Below are 9,499 nucleotides of genomic sequence, written 5' to 3'. Positions count from 1 at the left end.
TTTAACATGTTAAACCAAAGATCATGAATACCCCTATTATAATTAGTTTTTCCTAAATTAGTGAATTCTTACAGTTATTATTACTATCATATTTTTACATCTCTTTCTTGAATTATTTTTTACTCTTCATCATACTTTCGTATCTCTTTCTTGTATACGGGACGTATTTAAAATAAAAATAAAACCGTTAACGGTCACCCCCCTCCCTCCCTTCCGATATTCTATCAAAGTCGCCAAAGCAACTTGAACAGGTGGGTGGTCCTAATTTAATCTTTACTAATTTTTTATTATTATTATTAATTTTATTTTTATTTATCCTTTCTCGACTCACTTCTTTATTTTCCGTCTTTAAGTGTGTTAAATTTTGTCTTCTCAACTCACAAAACATTTCTGTTTTTGTGTGTTATTGGGCCTCCTGTACATTTCTAACCTTGTAGTTTTGCGCATTTTTTTATATTCTTGTAATTGTTTATTTTATATTAGTACTATTTTATTTCTTCTTTTATTTTATTTTTCTTAATTAACCTTCTTGTATCTTATTATCTTACAATGTCCAAGTGTTCTTAGTTGTTTTTATATATTTTTAGCCACGATGATGCTCTAAAAAGTGGGACGAAACGTCGGGTAAAAGTAGTTGCTATTTTTGTTTCTCTTTTGATCACAATCCTTACCATATTCTACATTGTTTGAAATCGTACGGTCAATTATTGATATCATCTATAATATTGTGTAGATTGTAGTATTACTCTAGCCACATTTGTGATTTTCGAAAAAAAAAAATCATAAGACCAGGAAGGCAAAACAATGTGAAATGTCTTATAATTTATCCCAATCTTTCCCTAATTCTTTGAACCCTTTAGTAATTAAAATAGAAAATTATTAAAAAACAACAACGCGTGGATATAAAATATGATATAATATATTTATAAACCAACCACATATTACTGTAATAATTCATCATTAAATGATATTTTGTTTTTATTTCAGTACTGTTTTAGTTTTTGTTTCAGTGCTGTAATATAAATAATAATGAAAATAATGTAATAAATGATATATATTTTTTTAGTACTGTTTTGATTTTTAACCTTTTATTAATGAAATAGGGAATTATAGAAAAACGACCCGTAATATAAAATAAGATATACGATATAAACCGAACATATATTACTTTAAAAATTCATCAATAAATAATACGTATTTATTTCTTATTTCAGTACTGTAATGTAAATAATGTGGTAAATAATAATAGAAATAATGTAATAAATGATATGTATTTTTTTTATTTTAGTACTGTAATGTGATAAATAATAATGGAAATAATGTAATAAATTTTATAAGTAGGGTGTACACCGAAGCATTATAGTAATTATTGAAAATTTTATATTTATGAAATAAAAACTTATATTTAAAAAAATAAATAAATAAAAATATCACTTCTGCATAAAATAACAGAACTAAGGTATACTCAAGATAAAGTGTACCTTAAATGGCGCATAAAATGTCAAAGGGTTTTTGTTTAGCGTTGTTTTGCCTCTTGTAGGTTGAACTTATTATCATAATTAAATTACCGAGTTATTGAGGGAGATGAGTCAATTACTATAATTAACCTTTTAGTAAGTTACCTATTACACTCAATAATAGCTTAATTATAGCCTCATTACGTCATTGAGGAGAACGAGAGGTGTTATCTTCATGTTCACGATTCTGTTCTTCTATTATCCCCCCTCGGTAATTGATTACGACGAATAAGCCCCCTCATTATCTGAGCAAGTATTAGAATAAATTATTATTAATTATGTATGATTTATTACGCCTCTTTTAATAGGTCGAATTACTTGTTATATCTTTATATTGTAAACAAGATAAAGTGGTCACATTTCCCTCAATAAATAAAAACTTCTTTCAACCAAATTTTATATTACATTTTTATAAATAAAAGATTTTATTTCATAAATATTCTATTTATATAAATTGATTTTATTTTATAAATAGTACGTACAATTATTATTTCATTATTATTTAATTATTATTTTTTTTAATAAAAATTATATTATCTCAACGTTGTTTTTTATTATTATTATTATAATGGTTATTCTATATTTATTTATTTCCGATGAAAAGATTATTAACATTATTTTTTTAATATTTCCATAGCAACCAACGAAAAAGTAATGATGTTTTCATAGCAATATTTATAAAAAAAAAATATTAGATAATAATAGAAATATATCCTCCCGCAATGATATAATTATTATTTATGAAATGAAATCTTTTATATATAAAATGTTAAATGTATAAGACATTCGATTCTAAACAATGATAACTGAAAAAAAAATAAAAGTTACAACAATCAAGAGACAATATATTTATTTGGTTACTATGGAAACATTACATAACAAATGTCTCTTCATTCTCACATTTTTTTTTATTAATTCAATTTTAATATAAAATTAAATTTATTATCAGAAAAGTCCAAAATATCTCATCATGGAAGGAAGAATTTGTTATTTATATAACAGGTATAATTTCTTACATAAACAAAATTATAAATAATTTAAAATCTAATGAAAAAAAAAATCTAAACTCAAATATAGATTTAAAATACATTTTATTATGCCATTACAAACTTCTAATACTCCTCTATTTCAAAAGAATTATTTATAAATAGTATATAATTCTTAATTTTGATTTATGAAAACTTTTTACATGCAAAATGTATAAATTTTCTTATATCATTGAAATAAAAATGTTTTCTTTACAATATTAATATTAATCACTCTTTCTAATATATATCTTGATAATTAATACATAATTATTTAATTTACAATGTCTCTATTTAGTGAACACTTTTTGATTTTATTCCATAAGAAATGTGACATATCAGCACAATACATTGTAAATATATTAAAGAAATAATTAAATAAAAAAACAAAACAAATAAAACATATGTATAAGAGCTCATTTTGAGCATTAAATTAAATGTATGTATTCCCGACATAAAACAAAATTAATAAGAAACTGATACAAAATAAATAGAACATAAAAATATTATTAAACGAAATACCCTATAAACAACTTATTCTATCAAATTAGTTCTAAAATATAAAATAGGATATAAATAAATAAAATAAAAATACGAAAGTAAATATATGTATTCATAAATTTAGGGAAAAAAAAGTCTGGAACTACTCGCTTTTTGCACCCTGAGAAAGAACTTCGAAAAAATTAAAGTATTTCCTACATCATTCCCCACGTCCTGGTATTTTCTTTTCATATTAATAAGTATTTCTCACAATACCTTTGATCCGAACATCACCTTCGTGTTTGCTGCTAAATAGGTTTAACATATAGCATTAATAGTCATAAATACTGCCTATGTTATTAAATAAATTATATTTCTTTTGGTAGCCGTTCAATTCAGCTAATTTATTCGACCATTTCCATAAAGGACATTTTCGAATATTAAACGAGGACGAAACTCGTCAAGAGTTTCATCCAGCAAATGAACCTCTCTGGCCATAGACACGCCATATACACATTATCCTGGGCCATATCCTCTTCTGATCAATCAGGAATGAGACATTAAAGGACAATCACTTAGCAAGGAGGACGACAGAGAAGTTTTTGCATTAAAAGAGGGACTGGCGGCTGTGTTGGAGTGTCGGAAGGGGATCGCCATTGTTGGAGTGTTGTTGCTCCATTGTTGTCCGCCTAATGAGAGAAACAGAAAGAGGGGCGACAATGCTTCTGGCACAACAATGTCCATGGTTGGTACAATGCGACCTCCATCTCTTGTTCGCCTTTGCTTCTTCTAGAACTTTATAGGCTCTATTTTATATCAATATGGATCCGATGCAAGGAGTATAAGGACATGTAGAAATCCTATGGATGTTGAGTCGGATTTATAAAGTTCAATGATCATAGATTGTATATTGTCAGGTTTTGCTGACAAAGCAATTTTATTTATTTTCTGAAATTTGCAACTGTATAAACGAATAAAAAATACGTCTTGTAAATGTGATATGAATTACATTACAGTGACATTATAGAGGCTTCTGCAGAATCTTCATGAACATTGAGGTCATAATAGATTTTATTTGCGACAACGGGATTTTGGATACTAGAAGAATTCGATAGTTTAGTGGAGCCCCAAAGCTCAACTCCTTAAGTCCAAACAGACCTTATTATAGTCAAGTTAATTAACTAGTATTTTAAAAGTTTGTCTAGTACAGTTTGTAATAATCGGATTTGACGAGCAGTTTCCTATCTTTTCAGTCTGAGTATTCCAAGTTAGTCGTTTCCTCAGATGTAGTCCTATACAGCCAAACTGTTAGACATAAGTATAGTATGATTTAAGGATACATGGAAGGATGTCATAGGTTTTCAACGAAGGATAAAGGTGGTTAGATTGGATTTATTAGAATTTATTTTAACCCTATAGATTTGTCACAATTCTTTAAGAGTTATGATATAGGGTGAGAGAGATGGGGATAAAATTTATTGGTCATTTTTTATTGATTGCACAGATATATCATTAACATCTAAGCAACATTAAAAACAAAACATTGAGTTTAGTTTTTTTTTTTAAATTATTACAATCCGAGGTGTCAGTCTAAGATCAATCTTCCGTGTTCCGATATAAAAAAAAAAAAAATATAAAGAAAAACTGAAGAAACAAAAAAAAAATAGAAATTAAAGAATAAAGTGTCATTAAAATGAAATTTTTTAAATCCCACCTTTAAATTGCCAAAAAATAAAAAAACAAATAAATTTTGATATACTTGATAATAGACCTTATAAATGTTTTTATGGCATCTAGGAGTGTTCCGAAACGCTCGTCTTCACAATTACTAAATAGATTAATAATTTTCTTTTTTAAGTGATCACATCTATGTTTGTATGATTTTTTCTTTCTTTGTCATTCTTAAACATAATGCTTCGATTATCTATGTTTTATTTATGATAAAACATTTTCATATTTTGAGATGAAAATTGGAGAAAAACCCTGCCCCTCGCTGGGAATCACAAAATCACAAGTCTGTTATAACAAATGTTATAAATAAATAATATCTATATTTCTTAAAAGTTTAAATCAATACAGGAGTTGTCTGGCGTGGGTTGTAGAGTTTCGATTTAAGACAAAATAAACTCGTGAACGTACACGAGCGGGCAGTCTTAATAATCGACCATCCTACGCAATCGATACTCTATACCCCCGGCGTTGATTACATTGTAAACTTGTACAGGCTTCCTCGAGCTGTCGATTAAAACTGGAACGATCGTATTAGCTTAACGGTGTCAAAGGTTACGACACGCAAAAGTTGTAAAAGTTGGCAAAATTGGTCTTTTTGCGTTGCAGTCCATACATAGCGAAAAAACTTTGATCCTTTAGTTATCGAGTAATAATTTAATTTTAGATGTATACGAAACATTGTTCGCTGTGGTTTTTTTTTAAAGATATAATATATATAAAGGTAAATATAATTATTTTTATATGGGGAAAATGATTAGGGTGCGTTCAGTGAAGAGCACAAATAAGTAAAAACTTATTTATTCATGCCTACGTTTCGGCCAGAATTTCAAGCTAAGAACAGAAAACAAGATAACCATAATGGATAAGTGGAATTACAGAATGATAAAAAAACAACTAACATAACAGATACAAAATATCATTGAAGGACCTGTATAGTTTCAGTATTATAAGAAGATAAAGGCTGTATAAGGAAAGTAATAATAAAATTAAGCCAAATGAAAGAACAAATAATAAAATAAATATAAAAATTTAGTTAGTAAATAGATATTAAAAATGAAACTTATTCAAAATAAAATATTTTGGAAATATCAACATCTAATTAACCGTTAGGGGATCTTCGCGGTTGAATCTGTCTGCCTTTTGAATGATAACTGACCACGTAGGAATTCGCTTTAAGCCTTTCCTAAGTTACATACAATTGGGGTGTTGTAATTGAAATTTTTTTAAATTTTGACGCTAAGGGGAGGGTATTAGGCCACGCCCCTTGAAGGCAAATTTACATTGAAGTAAATGAGGTTTTGGCGCATTGATGTAAATATCTGTTAAACCATTCATTTAATTGCAAGTATGAAGAGAATTGATGTAGTAAATGTTATTTCTAATTATTATATCTTATAATTATATCTACAATAAAGATCCATCAAGCCGTTCCCAAAAAATTCGTGCTTATTTTTCTGTTCAGACTTATTTCAATGTGAATATTAAGGATTCCAATGTTTGATACAAATAATTGTTTCAGATATAATAGAGAAATGTGTTAAATTAAAAAAAATAAATAAAGTAAAAACAATAAACATTATTTTTTAGAATATGTAATATTTAGAACAAAGTGTCTGAGAATAAACAATAGCTCAAAAAACCCATTTCAATAAAAAAGTGAGCACGCTTTGAGTAACTCAATTTTTTTAATCACTCTGTCTAGCCATTTCAGGCATATAGAGAGCTGCAGCAACATTCCACTGCCAATTGTGACCTAACAAATGCCACGCCTACGAAAGGCGACTTCTAGCGTCACTCAGCCTGTAACCCCCTCCATTATACTTATTTCTTCAAACACTCGCTCACCTCCCTCCATTTTCAATTTAGAATGATGAGATTTAATTTTTTTTTTTAACCTCTGTACAATCAATTTTAACGTTTATCTTATAATGATATTCTGACTAACCGTAAAGGTGTATTTTTAACGGTTTTCGTTTTTGTCATCCTCTTGATAATGTCTACGCTTCTATTTATTTTCATTTTAAAAATTATCCTATGCTCTTATTCATATATTTTCTTGTACTTTGACTAATTTGCTTTTTTACTGTTCTAGGTTTCTGCTGTTCCCTTCTACATTATAATCACAGTGTGTGAAGGTACGTTACCTCATATCATTTTTCTAGGTTTATAATTATTTAAAAACTGTCATTTCACTATTTTCTGTTTGAAACGTCTGGTATCGACTCATCAGATGTTAATTTGCAGGTTTTATTTTTGTTTATTGAATTTATTAATGTTTTAGGAACTCGGTCGTGAAAAAATAAATGAAAATTTGAAAAATTTCACTAGCTTTGAGTAAAAAATCCAGTTAGGCCTATTATCAATAACAATTATATCTGCACAACAAATAACAGATACCAAGTTACAAGATGTTGCTTCATTTATTGTAAAAAAGATTATCAGGATTATCTTAAGGTTCTTGCTGGAGTATGAGTTAGTACAAGTACATCAATAATGGAAATTAAGTATAATTACTAATCAAAATTGATGAGTCTGCCAAATATAGTTTGGTGAAAACAAAATGAGTTGCATGTTACAAAAAAATTAATTTTTCATTCAGAGCTTGAAACTACCTACAACACTAGAAAACCTTATAGAACATCATTTAATGTAGAATAAAATTTTCTAATATATGAGTCCTATTTACGTTCAATAATTCCCGAGAGTTTTTTTAAATGGAACATTTCATAAAAATGTACTGAAAATCAGTGGTTTGTAAATTTATTATGGAAATTCTCAGCGACCACGAGACGTACAGATGTCTATTAGCACTAAAATAATAAAGCCAGTTTAATATACTATAAAGTAGTTTATGACGGTTGTATTTTTATATTTGCTAAAATAAATTGATTATTAGTTGTTCGGGAAAAATTTCATATGCAAATATTATAAAAATTACTACACATACGAAAATAAAAGATTATAAACTACTTTATAGTACATTCGAATAACAGTACATTAAACTACCAAATGGTTTTGTTACATCATCAGTGAAACGTTTATTTAAAATTTGAAGAGGAGAGAAAATTGAGCAAGTTTAAAAAAAAGTGGGTAAAATTGGAAAACGGCGTAAAATCTACCCTCTGACTTTTCAAACAAACAGTTCTAACAAGTATATTGGTCGATGTGCGACATGGCACAATCTCACAAGAGGTCATAACAGTAGGAATATTAGAAGGGAATCCTTCGTGGCCAACCCGTCCCGCTAAACCCCGATTCGGGGATTGTGCTATATCACCTTTAAAATATTTATTCAAACCAAGGAAGAGGTGACTTAGGTTAGAGTATTAGTTAAATCGAACAGCATTGAGAAAGTGGTTAAAATTGGAGAACGCGCCTGACCAAAAAATTTGAATTAGTATTTTCTTTAATATTTTTTATTAAACGGGAATTGGAAATTTCGGAATAGAGTAGTTATTTGAAGAGCGCGTTTGATGAAAATTTTGAAACTAATAATTACGTAATTGTTTAATTTTATTGATTTAGCGTTGCTAATTAGCGCATTTCTTTATTTTTTTATCGTTGCGAAAGCCTTTAAATTCATTTGCATAATTTCGCCTCGGCATTATATCTTCAAATCTAAGGTTTTCAAAAACAGATTAAGGAACATATTTCATAAAAATAACTCAGACTAATTTCCGAACGGAGGAAGGGTGAGGGATGATAAGAAAGCAAGGAGAAGCGATAAGGGAGAATGGAACATGGCACTGATACTGGTTTAATTTCCTGGACTGGAACAGACCCCTCCTTGCTTAGCATAGTAATCACCAGGGGGCTCTACAGTCCTATATAATTATGAAGCCTTATTTCACTGCAAAAGTTACAAGCCATTTCGAGATGAAAACATTTCCTCGGCAAATTAAAAACAGCGTTAAAACTCTTTTAATAGCTTCGTGTTTTAGAAACCTATAATTAAAGTTTAATTAATTACGAGAATCATAAACTGTTTATGAGTACATATAGTTTCTTTTGTAGGTAGATAGTCCGTGTGGCGTTCAATAAAGGTATCAACATAGTAGAAGAAAACTAGATAGAAATGTTTTATTTAGCCATGTTGCCTAAATACATTGAGTTGCTACATTACACAGTATATCAATCCATGATCAGGCATAAGCTCAATATATATATTCACATTTTATAACTATAATTTAATAAATAAATAAGTTAATGGAATACATAAATTAAAACACAATAAATAATCTGAGAGCTACTTTCCATTCAGCCCATGATCCCAGAGAGTTCAAAATAATATTTTCTGCTAAGATCACAATATCCCCGATGTTAACACCTAGGTCTTCTAAGAAGCTCCTTGTTCTATCTGGTATCGTTCCTCGAGATCCAAACCAGAGGCATCTCACGGTGAACTCTCTCTCCGAAGGTCTCGTGGATATTTTTTTTTCTTAAAAGGGACTCGTTTTTCATAGATTTGAAATATTATCTAGCTAGGCAATTATAATTTGTTTAATAATCGTTACGATAGTGGAAAGGATGATGAAAAGGCAAGTAACTGTTTTTAAGTAACCAATTTTAAAAATAAGGCGAATGGTGCCAAAACTGGAGGATTAAAATAAATTCCAATAAATCCCACCAAATCACATTTACCCTTCGACGTAAACCCATGACCTCTTGCCCTACAGTATCCTTTAATAATACCCCACTTATTCCTGTCGAACAGATCCGTTACTTAGGACTACATCTCGACAAACG

Source organism: Halyomorpha halys, unplaced genomic scaffold (assembly GCF_000696795.3).
Source record: "Halyomorpha halys isolate HHAL.00 unplaced genomic scaffold, Hhal_1.1 Scaffold314.1, whole genome shotgun sequence".
NCBI lineage: Eukaryota > Metazoa > Arthropoda > Insecta > Hemiptera > Pentatomidae > Halyomorpha > Halyomorpha halys.
The sequence above is the reverse complement of the archived record's forward strand: the minus strand, read 5'-3'. Positions refer to the sequence as shown.